Source organism: Silene latifolia, chromosome 3, assembly GCF_048544455.1.
Source record: "Silene latifolia isolate original U9 population chromosome 3, ASM4854445v1, whole genome shotgun sequence".
In the NCBI taxonomy this organism is placed as follows: Eukaryota; Viridiplantae; Streptophyta; class Magnoliopsida; order Caryophyllales; family Caryophyllaceae; genus Silene; species Silene latifolia.
This window is the reverse complement of record NC_133528.1, coordinates 74736117-74751444: the sequence shown is the minus strand read 5'-3', so window position 1 is coordinate 74751444 and position 15328 is coordinate 74736117. Positions and strand designations below refer to the sequence as shown.

Below are 15328 nucleotides of genomic sequence, written 5' to 3'. Positions count from 1 at the left end.
ATAACGCGCCCAAAATTGCGCAAAACCCAAAGCAAAAGTCTAAAGTTTTTAAAATCCTAAGCAAACGAAATAAAATGCGAAGTCTCGCGCACACAAAATAATAAAAAGAAAGTCTAACAAAAAGCAATAAAAACAATGTTTTATGAGGAAGCATTTGATCAACTAATAGTTGATCAAGAACGGCCACGGGATGGACCACTTGGTCGGCTTCTGGCTACTAGAAGTAGCCTCAACAGTGCTCATCTTCTCAGCTGCACTCTTCTCAACTCCGACATCCGCAGAACTCAACGGATCAACAGCTTCATCATCCTCCCAAGCAATGACCTCTTCTGGCTCATCAAAGTCCAAATCGGACTCCCTCACTTTGACCGGCTCATCGTCAAGCTCCTCATCAGTGCCATAGCTAAGGCATCCAAGACCACCTCTTGAGACGATTGGCTCCCTCACAGCTAGAGCAACATGCGGCTCTTCCTTCCCCAAACCAGCTCCTGCAATATCCAAGACAGAAGAATCTTCCTCCAATTTGCTCCCAATCTGGGGCGGAGGTGTCACAACAGGAATAGGTATATCAGGAAGTATAAAATAAGATTTCTTCTCAGAAACCGTATTACAAGTTATTGGCCACATGGGGGCTTTCTTCTTAGCAATCTGGGCAAAGACAATGGAATGCTTCCCTACTTTGAAGGTCAAAGTCCCTGAGCCTACATCTATAACTGCACCAGCAGTGTGCAGAAATGGTCTACCTAATATAATAGGAATGTGAGCATCCTCGGGCATGTCTAGTACAACGAAGTCAACAGGGAAGAAAAACTTTCCTATTTGCACAGGAATGTCCTCTAAGACTCCTATTGGCTGGACCGCAGATCGGTCAGCCATCTATACTGTCATATCGGTGACTGCAAACCTAGTCAATTTCAATTTCCTAGCTAGACTCAAAGGCATAACGCTAATACTAGCTCCTAGGTCACATAATGCCTTCTCAATTGAGAAGGTACCACTATTACAAGGAACGGAGAAGCTACCTGGGTCAGCTAATTTATGTGGCGCGGTGTGGGTTAGATAAGAACACTACTCCTCAGTTAGTGCGACAGTATGCACAGTTTCAAGTGACTTCTTTTTAGATAAAAGTTGTTTCATGAATTTCATGTAAGCAGGCACTTGATTAACTAACTCGAGAAAAGGAACTTGCACATTTAAGCTACGGATAACATTTTCAAATTTATTAAATGATACATGTTCCTTCGTCGGCACCAATCGCTCTGGATAAGGGGCTGTAAGAAGTAACTTAGCCCTCTCCTCTAAATCTCTCATGCCGGCATCGGTGGACTTAGGCTGAAAGTCCACAACCTTCTCCTTGTTGTAGCTTGACCCTTCTTCAGACCGTCTCAAATGTGAACCATTAATCGACATAGGGTCGTACTTCGAAACCGGAACTGACCCATCAGCATTTGGGTCTTGCCTCACTATTTTCGGAGCAGTCGTACCCCGAAACAAGTGGTCCCTCAAGTTATCGGGCATTGGAGGACGAAAAGAATCATCATCAGCAGCGTCTCCGGTCGATCGACCGGGTAGTGCAGTCGATCGACTGGAATCTACAGGACCAGGGGCTACTGTTTGTCGCGGACTGGTCGATCGACTGGGTATATCAGTCGATCGACTGACATACCTGGTAGACGCCTTTTTCTTGCTACTGTTTACCACGGCTTTGTTCTTGATTGGTTCCGCCTCATCTTTTTCAGGGACATCCTCAACCATAACAAGCCCCTCAAGGGTGGACCCACTCCTCAAAGTGATAGCATTAAGGGTCTCTTTTTGATCAGTTTGTGTCGGTAAATGTCCCGGAGCTCGAGTTGTATTTTTGCTAGCCAATTGAGCAATTTGGCTCTCTAGCATCTTCATCCCGGCCTCTCTAGCTTGAGACTCTTTCAGCAACAAGTTCTTCAATTCAGTGAAATCGGAACCTTGGGATTGTTGCTGCTGCTATGGAACATATGGAGGCTTTTGGTACTGCTGCTGCTGCTGTGGTGGTTGAGTCGTATTCAAGACATTTTGGCTACTCCACCTCAAGTTCGGATGGACATTCGGCTCATAATAAGTGTTTGTCTGCCTGTAATGTTAAAAGGCGGCACAAGACTCAAAGGGACTAGGACAATTTTCTGAAACATGTGCCTCAGCTCCACATCTTTTGTAGACGAAAGGACCGTCTGAAACCGCATTTACATGGTAAATCCCTCCTTTCGAAGCTCCTCCCAACTCGTACTTATCAAACCTTGCCGTGAGAGCTTCTAATGCAGCTACAGAAGGAGATTCAGCAGCTCTCCTTTGATTTCCCCTGGAGTTCCCATACTCAGCTTTATGGGTGGCCAAGTCATCAATGATCTTCCACCCCTTAGTCTCTCCCATATTCTCCTGGAATCTGCCACTAGCTGTCGCATCCAGGATAGCCCTCTGATCGTCATAGAGCCCATTGTAGAACTGATTGCATAGGCTCCATTTCTCAAACCCATGATGCGGAATGGTTCGCACCAGCTTCTTGAAACGCACCCACGCCTCATGAAAGTTCTCATTAGGACCCTGTTTAAAGCTCGTGATCTGAGCTCTAATGGCATTTGTCTTTGAGGCAGAGAAATATTTCTTGTAGAATTCCAAGGCCAAAGAATTCCACTCGGTGATCCCATTAGCAGCTCGGTCCAGGTCCCTGTACCACTCCCTTGCAGCATCACGGAGAGAGAATATAAACATGGTTTCCTTCACCTGGTCCTGGGTCACACCAGTCGATGGGGGTATAGAGCAGCAACAATCAATAAATATCTCCATATGCTTGGCTGCATATTCATTTGCAGCTCCCCGGAATTGGTTCCTCTCAACCAAGTTGATGTAAGAAGGCTTCGGTTCGAATTTTCTATCAGCTCCCGGTAATTCGAACCCCTTATATAGATTCGCAGCTGTCGGCTCCGAGTGACTCACTATAGTTGCTTCTTCAGCCATCTCTAGAAAATCTGGAGTAGTGACTGTCTCAGCTGATGAAGTAGAAACTGAAGACGAAGTAGGATCCTCCTCAAACAGCTCGTTCTCGTAGTAACTAGACAGAGTACTCAGCTCTTCCTCTGTCGGCAATATCCTAGATGATCGTCTCAACTCGCGCAAAGTCTTCTCAATCTCAGGATTGAACGGTAGTAATTCACCACCCTGTGACCTGCGCATAAGAAGAAACTACAAAAAGAATATGAGAATAGTTGAAGGAACGAATGTCCCTTAAACTAAGAAACAGACTAAAATAAAACAACTAAAAATTAGAACAATTGCCTCCCCGGCAAAGGCGCCAAAATTTGATGCCCGTCGTTGTGTGCACCAAAAATAAATTTATAATTCCAACTACAACTATAGCTAGCGGCAGTCGGGTCGAACCACAGAGAGGCAGATGTAATTTCTAGCTGTCTTAATTTCGGTCTTAAAGTAACAATGATGCGGGGGTTGTTTTGAGTTGATCTATAGCTAGAGGCAATAAAAGACAATAAACTAAATAAACGGATGAAAACAGATATTAAAAGGGTGCAAGGATGGTCGGTTCACTGTAGTTTCGGCAGCAGTATACTAAGTAGGTCTGAAATAAACACATGAGGCGGGAAAACAAGAGGTCCTCTCGGTCCACTCTTAACAAGTAGCATCTTCCGATCTCGCTACGGGTCCCTAATATCACTAGTACTGACTCTCGTCCTGAAAAGTGACTAATAACCTAAACTTTACCTATCTTTCGATCTCAGCATAGTTTAGTCATTTAAATTGGTAGTCTAACAACCTTCCCTATCTTTCGATATAATGGGTCAGTCAATTACTAAGCATTCAACTAGTCGCGTGCACTCGATTCGTCAAATATAGAATTTAAAGCAATTAAAACGAAGCAAAACCTCACGTGGCCAGTCGATCGACCAGGTAAGGCGGTCGATCGACCAACACGCAATTCAGGTCTACATAATTCTTATGCCGCCTAACCTACAGATCCCCTACATCCTAGCACGATAAATTTAGCTACTCATACTAGGAACGATAACAACAATAAATTTGACTAAGTAATCTACTGAATTCATGCTTGAAATGATTAAACAAACAAATAACATAAACGATAATTGGCCTTGGGATACTAACTAGCAATCTTAAACTATGAATGAAAATAAAGCGATGAAACTGAATACAAGGACAGAAAAATACCGCGAAGAGGAATTGTAACGGAAAGATTAAAAGCACGAACGAAAATTGTAATGAATCCCAAACAATATCCCGAACCCTAATTATTTGATATTCAAAAACTGATAAAGAACTGAATGAAAAACTGAATTGATTGTTCTCAAAACCTAGCATACGTTATATAGAATACAACGTAGTTCTTATTTCCAAAACCTAACCACTATGGGCTTGCTATTCCTCGATCTTTTAATTCACGTCAAAGTAGCGATGTGGCCGATCGACCAAGGTGACCGGTCGATCGACTGGGCTGCAGTGTACAGTAGCTCCTGGAAGTCGTGGTATGGTCGATCGACCATAGGTAGCGGTCGATCGACTGCTTTAGCTGATACTTAACTTCTAACTTCTCGTGGATTTATCTTTCGGGCCTCGAAATGCGCACCAAGCTCGTTCCTTGAGTAAATACTTTACGTCAAATGCAGTGCAAGGTACTCGGGGACAGATTTAGCTCAAAATCTACTCATTTCCGCATAAATCTGCAATATTACATAAAAATACGAAAGTAGACAAAATGGGGCAAATAGTAGCAATAAACTACACAATTGAGCTCTGAAATGCGTGTAAAATAAGGTGTAAAACATCATATTTAGGACACGCATCACTTAGCAAATTCAACTGCGACCTCATTCCAGGTAGTGAGGTTCTTTGGGTCAAGGGATTAGTACCATTGGTGGGGGATTGGTTATAGGGACGATGGAAAGATCCGGGTGAAGAGTTCCTGTTTGACTCCTTTTATGGCCATGTAGTCTTTGAAGGCTCGAATGTGATTGAGTGGGTCCTCCACTCCCTTGAATTTGGGCACATCAGTTAATGTAAAGTTCTCGGGTAGTTGATCCCCAACAGGTTCAAATCTTCGGTTTTTCTCGAGGTGGATGTTGTTACCCCGGGCTAGGAGTTGTTCTTCCAAGAGTTTGAGCCTTTTCTCAGTTTCAGTCAAGGGTGAAGTGTTGTGTTCTCCAGTTTCCTTGTTTTCCAGGTTGTCGATACGGGTCTCGACACGGTCTAGAGTGACCTTGAGAGAAGTGAATAGGCTGGCTAGCTGAGCAGTTGTAACATCTCTATTGTCATTGTTGTTGGACGAAGTTGAAGACGGGGCCATGGTTCTGAGGTAGAAAAACGGCTCACATTACATCTCCATCCGACACGGTTCAAAGACTGAACACAGACAACACAAAGGATGGAACAAAGATCAGACTCAACAAGACGAGGATGACTGTGCATGGTACCTCGGTGCTGACTTGATTTATAATGTGACAGTGTTGACCGGACTTTGTGATGGAAGGTGTCGTCGTGTCTCCCAATCAAACACATTTATAATTCTCAACAAACAACTGGTTAGTGGTTAAGTCGAGGTCGATCCACGGGACAGTGTGCTTTGGGTTCTAAGTGTATCTATCTCAATTTGTGCTAGTGTCAGAATTGATTTGGGTTTGTAGTTGTGTTCTAGACTAATGAAAGCAATAAAGTAAATAGAGGTTTAAACAAGTATTAAAGAGTACTAGGATATAATGGGATCATAGGGGGTTCATGGTGTTGGTCATACAAGCATGTTTACAAAGTTGCAAGCAATTAATGTTGTGGAGGAACCGAGTTGGTTTATATCTTACGGTTCATAGGAAGAGTTGGGTCCCGCAGCCGAATCGATTAGATTGTATAACAACTACAAGTCGACTTACTTTCCTCCTATTCACTTCTATGCATGGTCTAACAAGACTCGAGTTGGTTTATATCTTACAAATCTTGTTGAATAGATAAGAGATGGGTAAAATGCAAGGATTCATAGGCTTAGCATTTCAGCTAACATAACATGTGCATAGGTTGATGGTCAGACTTACTATGTATTTTCGGTAACTTGTCGTTAGGAGCACCTAGACCAAAACACAATTTATAACGTCACAAACAACTCTACAATTAGTAAAGAGGCAAGTAAAGGTCGGATCCCAAGGGACGGGAATTGAGATGAGATTTCTATTGTAACTAGCAGTATCTTAGGGGTGTCACAATAAGGGTTGATGTAGAAGGTCAATAAACTAAATAGCAATGAAAGTAAACAAGCAAGATGAATTAAAAAGGGTTGTAAACAATTGATAAAAAGCACTAGGGTGTCATGGGGTCATAGGGGATTCATGGGAATAGATCATACAAACATATTCTCAAGTTATAAGCAAGCAATTATTGTTGTGATGGATTGAGTTGGTTTATATCTTACAATCCTAGGAAATTTTGGGTCCCGGAGCCGAATCGATTAGATTGTACAACACCTACAAGTCGACTTAATCTTCCCTACTCAAAAACATGCATGGTCTAATGAGACTCGAGTTGGTTTATGTCTTACAAGTCTCATTTAAAAGATAGGTGGTGGGTAAAAAATGCAAGGATTCATAGGCTCGCATTTCATCAAACATAACATGTGCATGAGTTGAGATCATAACAAGCAAGCAAATAAACCATGAAAGCATATTAATTTAAGCATGAATTATTCCCCATGTTGGTTTCCCCTAATTACCCATTAACCCTAGCTAAGTGACTACTCACTCATTATCATGTTGAACATGCTAGCAAGGTTGTCAATCATACCAACAAAGTGAAACATGATGAATAAATGAAAGTAATTAACAATAATTAAAAAAGGATTAAGAGAATTATACCTACTAATGATTCCAATAATAAAGCAAAGAATAAAAGAAGTACTTGATGCTTGATTGAGAGGTTGTCAATCTCCCAATAATAACCCAAATAATCTTCAATTACCCAAAATAAAGGATGAACAAGAGAGAGATTAAGGAAATAAAACTTGTATTAAAACTTGATTAATTGTTGATTACAAGATTAAAGAGAGACTTGATTTATATTAACTACACTAAAGATTGCTAAGAAGAACATGCTCTTCTAATTAGAATAATGGGGTATTTATAGTGGGGATTAGGTGTAGGAATTAGGGTTAACTAAGGGCTTCAATAACGATTAAGTCCCTACTTAAGGAAACGCCGGTCTTTTTGGAAGGATGGGCATCTTTCTTGAAGCTTGAAGAAATGAAATTGGTCTGCCTTGGAATCCGGGCGTCTTTAGCACGGGACAGGCGGATTCTGTGGTCTCTGCCCGGGCGTCTTGGGGTGAAGACGGGCGTCTTCTGGAGCTGCTGCCTGGGCGTCTTGGGGAGAAAACACACGGATTGTGGTGGTGGAGACGGGCGTCTTCTGGGGAAGACGCACGGATTGCTGTGCAGTCTGCTTTCTTCTTCTTTTCTTCCTTTTTCTTCATAAGATCCTTGGGGATTTCCTCGGGGATGCAAGGATCTTTTCTCATCATTGCCCATCTACTATAGTATGTACATAGGCCTTCTAATCTTGTCTCTCCTTGATTCTTGGTCATTGAATTCAATCAATTTAGTCTCGTTTTGCCATGAAAATGCAAGGTTTGCACTCCTTTCCTACCAAGGGATCAAAACCTCAAAGAATATGCAAAACAAAGAACTAAAGACAATAAATGACCAAAATATGCACTAAAAAGCATGGGAACAAGGCTAATTCGGGGACTAAATATGCTCTAATTATGGTCACATCAAATATCCCCAAACCGAACCTTTGCTCGTCCCGAGTAAAGAGGTGACAAAGACTAGGACCATTATTTAAACTAACCTAATAACATAGCCGATATGAGACAATTAGCGGGTCTCACTCCGCCCCTTCAACTCACAACAAGACAACCATGAGGTAGGATCCCTTCTTGCAAGGCAAGGTGGGTCTTGCCAAAATGGCGACACATCCAAACATTAAGCACACAAAATCAAATAATGGATGCATCTACAAAAGAATAGCCACTTTCCTCATCTAAGTGGCGGAAATATCTACAAGGGAAGCAATTCAAGGGTACACACTCCTTTATAGATGCAATTTCTTCAAACTACGAAGCCTAGAAGGATACCAATAAATCACCTCAAAGTTGTGTCAAGCTAGGGTACCTTTGTCCTCAATCGTTAAATGCTTTTGTCAAGAATAGACTCCCTATGGTGTTAGAAACCATGGAGGATCGCGGAATTCCCCCTCCTGCCTAGACAAGAGAAAGGGTCGTCCCCTCTCTACCATGCACAAAAATGGAGACGATGGATAAAGGGATCAATAGATATTTGAGTTTCAGTTTGGGAGTTTGCTTTGTTTTTGTTTTCCCCCCAATTTCTTGTGGCATATAACATTTGAGAACACTTTCTTGCCATTTCTTTTTTATTTTTGGCATTTCAACACTTGACAACTTTTCAACTTTTCTATGCATTTCTTTTGAACATTTTCAAAGTCACCCCATATGTAGTGAGGGTGGCTTATATTTGAAGCTTTAGGAGTTCTATTTTTGCTCCTCTTTTCATTTGATGCATTTTTTTGCAAACTTTCTTTCACTCTTCATTTCATTGAACTCAAATTGATTTCTTTTTGTGCCCATTCCCTTTGATGACAAAAATGTGGTAGAACATGGATGATGGATGGATGGATGCATGGTTTCAAGGGTCACGTTGGAATAAACGGTAGCCAAGGAGTTATCACACCACAAGGTACTCTTGACTAGGCCTTAATCCATGGGTCAAAGGATACTAGCATGACACATCCTAGGGTGTTTTACAAGTATTCTAACAAGCAAAGTCTTAAGAAGAAAAACCATCTACTAGGGCCTATATACACTTGTCAAGCTTCCCAAATAGACGGTTTCACAAAATTTTTCTAACATGCAACTACATGCCATAATGCAACTAACATATAAACATCCTAATGCAAATGATTATACCAACTAATATGACATATAAAATAAATGCAAGTCCTAAGTTCACATTGTTGTACCGCATCAATCAAAATAAAGCCACATAGTCATTAACATAAAGAGGAAAAAGGAGATTGGAAAGATCATACCATGCGGTCTTCAATATCCTCATGTCTCAGATGTGGCGTAGTCGATCAATGTGAACAAGGATAAAACAAACACAATATATACAACAATATATACATGACTACACTACAAAGGAAATGAACTTGTTTTTGGTTTTTCAATTTTTCAAATTTTTATGGTTTTTGAAATTTTTCAATTTTTTTGGATTTTTGAATAAAAGTTAAGTTAGAATTCCCCATCCCCACACTAATATGGGCATTGTCCTCAATGGCCAAAATGATGGGAAATCATGCAAGCATGATGCATGAATTCTATACTAAATGCAAGCTACACTAATCTACACTACATGATGCATGGGTTTTTGTTTATGACGGAGAGCGTAATTTAGATTACCTCCCGTTGTGTATGCATGTACTTCCCCAAACCGAGTTAGACATTATTTCTAATGTCCTAAGGTTGGGTGTTGTTCATGCACACAAGATGCAATGCATGAAACTAAATTTGTCATTTTGGATTTTCAAAAGTGGGAACAATGAAATAAGAACACCTCAATGGGGCCGAGGTGTTAGTTCTCTATGTTGCTAGGACTACTCCAACCATGATCAAGATAAAGTAAATAAAATAAACAAAGAAGTAGACAAACCTCAAGAGGGTAGGAGCCTCCAAAGCTTGCTAGTCTTCCATCATATCATCATTATCATCATCTTCCTCAATAGAAGTGGACTCATCACCACTTCCCTCTTCATTTTCTTGTTCACTTTGTTCATCATCCTCTTCTTCTTCTTCTTCACTAGCCTCTTCATCAATGCTATAAACAACCGCATCACCGACAACCTCATCGTCACCCGGAATCTCACCCCTAGACGCACCCGGAAAGAAGACTTCCCTATCCGCCCAACTAGGCAAAGGACATGAAGGGTCAAGTAGTCCTTGCCTAGCTAAATGAAGGAGGGGTGGATATTGGGCTATGTAAGCATCTTCCCGATCCTTAAAAGCTTGCTTGTGCATCTCTTGCATGAGTAGAGTCATATAATCTTTGCTTGCTTCAACACCTTCAGGTTTGAACTCTTGGTACTTGAAAGGATAGGGTGGTGTGACAATGGAAGAGGAGGGCTTTTCAACTTCATCCCTTTGTTGTCGGATGATGTATTCGGCTTCTTTTGAGAGGGGAAGGAGGTAGTTGGTTCGATGGACACTTAAACGACAAATCTTATAAGGCAAAGTAAAAGATCTAGCCTCACTAGTGAGCCACCCATACTTGGTGTCAAGAGGGTTATGAGTAACCCACTTGTACTTGTTAATCATAACATCCAAATCAATGAGATGACCACCCTTTTTCGCCACATACTTGCTATCCTTGTTGAAATTCGGATCAAAGTACTTAGCCAAAAGAGTGACTAGACCTCCATTCACAATAACGGTGGTGCCTTGCTTCCCACAATCAACATTTAGCAATCTATCCACCAAAAGCCTTAGAGAATTGAAAGGCTTGGTGAATTCCCTTCTAATATTTAAGGCCGACTCAAGAAGAACAAAATCGAACTTGGTAAAGTGGTTGGTGTCTTTTCTTGCAATGATGGTATTCCCGATGACCTTATGCCACACTCTAATGCCCGGATGGTGGACTAATAGAGCGCGACTAGCATGATAGTTCTCAAATTTCCTTCCGGAAATCGCCTCCCAAAGAGGAGCGGGGTCATACTTGCCAACATTCTTGAAATAACTAGGTGAATCACTAAGACCCAATGCTTTACCCAATTCATCAAAGGTGATGCGCCTACTCACATTAGCTAGGCGGAACTCGATGTTTTCCCTAATCTCTACCTTAGTAACTTTCAAAGAACTCAAGAATTCTAAGGTAAGGGAGGGGTATGTCAATTCTTTTGTAGCAAATAATTTTTCCAACCCCATGGCTTCAAAGAAGGCTTTAGTTTGTTCAAGGACACCCAACTTATTCAAGGCATCTTCACAAATAAACTTGGTGGATAGAAAGGATTTTCTAGCATACTTGGCAAAAGTTTCCCTATGGGAGTTAGAAATGAAAATTACCTCCGGATAGTTCGAAAGTTGAGCAATTTCCGGAGTAGTTGATGTTGTTGCTTCTAAGGGAGGTTGTTGTTGTTGCACTTTCAAGTTTGAACTAGCTACCACCATAGCCAATGAGGCTTTCTTTGCTTGAAGACACTTTTGTCTTGTTGAGAGTGCCTTTGCCTTTGGTGCCTTTGTTGCTCCTTTTGTTGCTTCTTTTGTCCTTGCCATTGATGGTTTAACCAAGAGAAGAGTGAAAATCTTCAATTTCTAAGTATACCCAAATCCATTTTAAGATGAAAGGCTTTGCCTTTATGAATTCAAAAATCGACTCAAAGGTTGAAGATTTTGGTGCTTGGTTTGATTTTTGTTGAAAGAGGAGTGATTAATTGTTGTTAAAAGGATGATTTGATTTGATTTTGATGAATGAGATTGAGGAAATCTTGTTTTGGTGATGGAGAGGATGAGGGTTTTGAGTTTTGGGGTTTATGGGTAGTGTTTTGAATGAAGAAATGAAGAAATGAATGTGCGAGGGGGTTTATAAAAGACCCGAAAAATTTGAATTGCAGGGGGAAGACGGGCGGCTTTCCTTTGGGACGCCCGGATTCTGTCTGTTCTGGGTTGAGAAATTCTCGCCTAAAGACGAGCGTCTTTCAGCAAAGACGCTCGGATTGTTCAACTGCGGGACGGGCGTCTTTCACTGAAGACGGGCGGATTCCTTTCCAGTGAAATTTCTTGTTTTTCTCAGCCAAAAAGACGGGCGTCTTTTCTTGCAGGACGAGCGTCTTTCTGAGGACGGGCAGATTCTTTTGCAGGACGCCCGGATTTGGTAACAGTCCCAAAATTTCAAAAATTCAGCTTAGAAGGACGGGCGTCTTTTGACAAATACGCCCGTGTTGCCTGAAGACGGGCGGGTTCTCATGAAGACGCTCTGATTCTGCCCCTTTTACCCGGATTCAGTTCCATCCGTGTACTTGCATATCCCGTGTCATTTTTCATTCTTCAAAATCCCGTGTTCTTCGTTGTGGGGGCACTACTAAGGCATGAATAGCGTAGGCAATTGCTATCCCCACACTAAGCTAAAGCACTACACATCAATTGAAATCATTAGTCCCTCCCTCACTTCTCTTAAAAATGATAATTATCTTGATCAAAGTATACAAATCCAAAAGTGACAAAAATGCAATGTAAGAATTAAAATGCGAGTTAGGGAGTTAGAAATATTTACAAATGGTGGTTTAGGGAGGACTCCACCAAACTCTCATCCTTAGTGAGATGTCATGGGGGCATGTCCAAGGTGTTGTTGATGTTGCTCAACACCTTGAAGAAGTAATCAAAAGCTTGTTCATTATCATGATAAAGATCTTCAATAGACCTTTGCCCTTGTTGTCGGTCTTGATCGATAGCATTGCCAATATAGGGATTGAAAATCCCTTCAAACTCATCGTCCCAAATACCAACTTCATCTACTTGATCACTAAAGATCTCTTGAGTTGATAGAGACAACTCTCCCACTATCTTGTCTTGGCCAATGAGGCCATCCTCTTCATTGCTTGACTTTGGTGAGCTTTTCAAGCTCTCTTTGCTACAATTCACTTGCTCATTGAATGGAGCATCTTCAATTTTCTTCTTCCATTGGAATTCCGACTTCTTCCTATCATCCTTCCGGCTATAATGATCAATCATAAAACATTGTTCATGCAAATGGGGAGCTCTCATGGTCTTGTCAAGATTGAAAGTTATGCTCTCATCTCCCACTTCTAGAGTGAGCTCTCCATGTTTTACATCAATCACCGCACCCGCGGTGTGTAAGAAAGGTCTTCCTAGAATGATTGGAATGTTGGAATCTTCTTCCATGTCAACAATGACAAAGTCCACCGGGATGAAAAATTTCCCAATTCGTACGGGAACATCTTCCCATATCCCTAATGGTGTCTTCGTCGATCTATCGGTCATTTAGAGTGTAATATTAGTGCATTTAAGCTCTCCCATCCCCAACCTTTTACTCACCGAGTACGGCATAACACTCACACTAGCCCCAAGATCACATAAGGCTTTGTTGATCGGGGTGTCGCCAATGGTACACGGTATTGAGAAGCTTCCCGGATCCTTGAGTTTTGGAGGTGAACTCCCTTGAAGTATTGCACTACTCACCTTAGTGAAGGCGATAGTCTCAAGCTTCCGGATCGACTTCTTCTTTGTGAGGATGTCTTTCATGTATTTCGCATAGGCCGGCACGTGATTGATCAATTCCGTGAAAGGAATCGAGACTTCCAAATTCTTCACAATTTCCATAAATTTTCCATGTTGGTCATCAAATTTGGGCTTGGCTTGACGACTTGGAAAAGGAAGTCTAATCACAATGGGCTCCTTCTCCTTGACCTTGTCTTCATTTTTCTTTGGAATTTCTTCTTTTGATGGTTCTCCATCCTTGGAGTTTTGCACAATTTCTTCTTTGTCACTAGCTTCCACAACTTCATCCTCAACTTGCTTCTTCGGTGCTTCATACCTTGTACCACTTCTCAAGTGAATGGCACTAACCGTTTCATGTCTTGGGGGATTACTTTAAGGTGGTAATTGCCCCTTTTGTCTTTGTGAGCTTGAAGATGCTAGTTGAGTCAATTGGGTTTCCAACATTTTGGTGTGAGCTAGGATGTTGTTGATGGTGGTTTACTTTGCTTGACTATCCTTTTGCATTTGAGTGAAAAACTCTTGTTGATTCTTTTGCATTTGAAGTACCACTTTTTGAACATCAAAACCTTGGTCATTTTGTTGATTGTATGGAGTTTGATTTTGGTAACCTTGGTTTTGGTTGTAAAAGGGTCTTTGATTTTGGTTTCTCATGGGAGGTGGGGTGTATGTTGGTTGAGGGTTTTGAACATTTTGGCTTTTGTATGAGAGATTTGGATGGAATTTGGTGTTTTCATTGTAATAGTTGGAATAAGGGGTACCACTTTTGTATGCTTGGAAAGCATTCACTTGTTCATTTGTTCCCCTACATTCACTTTGGTCATGTCCCAAAGTTCCACAATTCTCACATATCCCTCTTGGGATTGATGAAGATGCCCTCATGGCATTAACATGATGCTTTGGTGATTTTGAGGCTTCTTCAAGTCTAGCCATAGCTTTTTCAAACTTCAAATTGATGGTATCAATGTGAGCACTAAGTTGAGCACCCAATTGAGTAATGGAGTCCACTTCATGCTTTCCTCCTCTAGTAGCCTTGCGAGGTCTACTATATTGTGAGTTATGGACCGCCATTTCCTTAATTTTGTTCCAAGTTTGATTGTCATCAACTTCGATGAACATTCCATTTGATCCCATGTTGAGAATGTTCCTTGAATCTTCATAAAGACCGTTCCAAAATTGTTGTACCAAGAACCACTCGCTAAGTCCATGGTGAGGACATGAGCGACAAATTCCTTTGAATCACTCCCAAGCTTCATACAAAGATTCTTCATCCCTTTGCTTAAAACCCGTAGTTTGAGCTCTTAGCATGTTAATCTTTTCCGGTGGATAAAACTTTTTGTAGAAAGCTAGAGCCAACTTCTTCCAAGAATCAATTCCGAGAGTAGCCTTATCAAGGCCTTTCAACCATTGTTTCGCGGTGCCAATTAGAGAAAAAGGAAATAAGACCCATCGGATTTGGTCTTGAGTTACACCGGTTTGAGAAATCGCATCACAATAGTCGCAAAAGGTCTCCATATGAGAGTGAGGGTCTTCACTAGGCATCCCCCCAAATTGGCTCCTTTCGACTAATTGGATAAATGCGGATTTGGCAATATAATTTTCGGTTAGATGTTGTGGTGTGGTAGTACCATTGGGTAGGTTCTCCTCGGTGGGTACGGAATGTGATGAAAACTTAGGCATTGTGGGTTGATTTTGTGTTGGATTTTGTGTTGGGTTCTCCTCACCTTCTCTTGCAAAAGGGTTGATGAACTCAATAGTTGGTTGAATATCTACAACCTCACCAATACCTCTCAAAGTTCTCCTAGCAAGTCTTCTATTGGTTGTCAAAGTTCTTTCAATTTCGTGATCAAAAGGTAACAAGTCACCTTGTGACCTTCTAGACATGCAAAATATCAAACAACTCGAAAACAATTAGAACAAACCTTGAGGAGTTTTACTTCCCCAAGGCAAAGAAAGACACAACTAATAACAATGTTAGAAAATTTAAATCAACTTA

General features: G+C 41.3%; 2 non-coding genes across 2 annotated transcripts; both read left to right on the top strand.

Annotated features, from left to right (window-relative positions):
- The first annotated feature begins 2500 nt into the window (after nt 1-2500).
- LOC141650238 (small nucleolar RNA R71) lies at nt 2501-2607 on the top strand. The gene has a single exon (XR_012546282.1). It is a non-coding gene; the product is annotated as a small nucleolar RNA R71 (small nucleolar RNA).
- An 11926-nt stretch (nt 2608-14533) lies between these two features.
- On the top strand, nt 14534-14640 carry LOC141650826 (small nucleolar RNA R71). The gene has a single exon (XR_012546838.1). It is a non-coding gene; the product is annotated as a small nucleolar RNA R71 (small nucleolar RNA).
- Nucleotides 14641-15328: the final 688 nt, after the last annotated feature.